Genomic DNA, 252 nt, shown 5'->3' on the forward strand with positions numbered 1-252 from the left:
CATTTGGTCCGTTACCTTTATTTTTTTTTCCTCTTCCTCCTTCGTTCCTATAACTCTTTACTCCTTTTAGTTAGAAGAAAAAAGAAAAGGGCGGAAAGAGGGAACATTAGGCCATTACGATCATCGAAAATCTTCATCTACAACTATATTTTTTTTTGCAAGGTAACTTTATGCCTTTCTAACTTATATCAGAGCCACAACAAAAAACCTTTGGTTCACGATCGCACTTGCAATCAACCTGTGTTTCAACGT

Source organism: Penaeus monodon, chromosome 34 (genome assembly GCF_015228065.2).
Source record: "Penaeus monodon isolate SGIC_2016 chromosome 34, NSTDA_Pmon_1, whole genome shotgun sequence".
NCBI lineage: Eukaryota > Metazoa > Arthropoda > Malacostraca > Decapoda > Penaeidae > Penaeus > Penaeus monodon.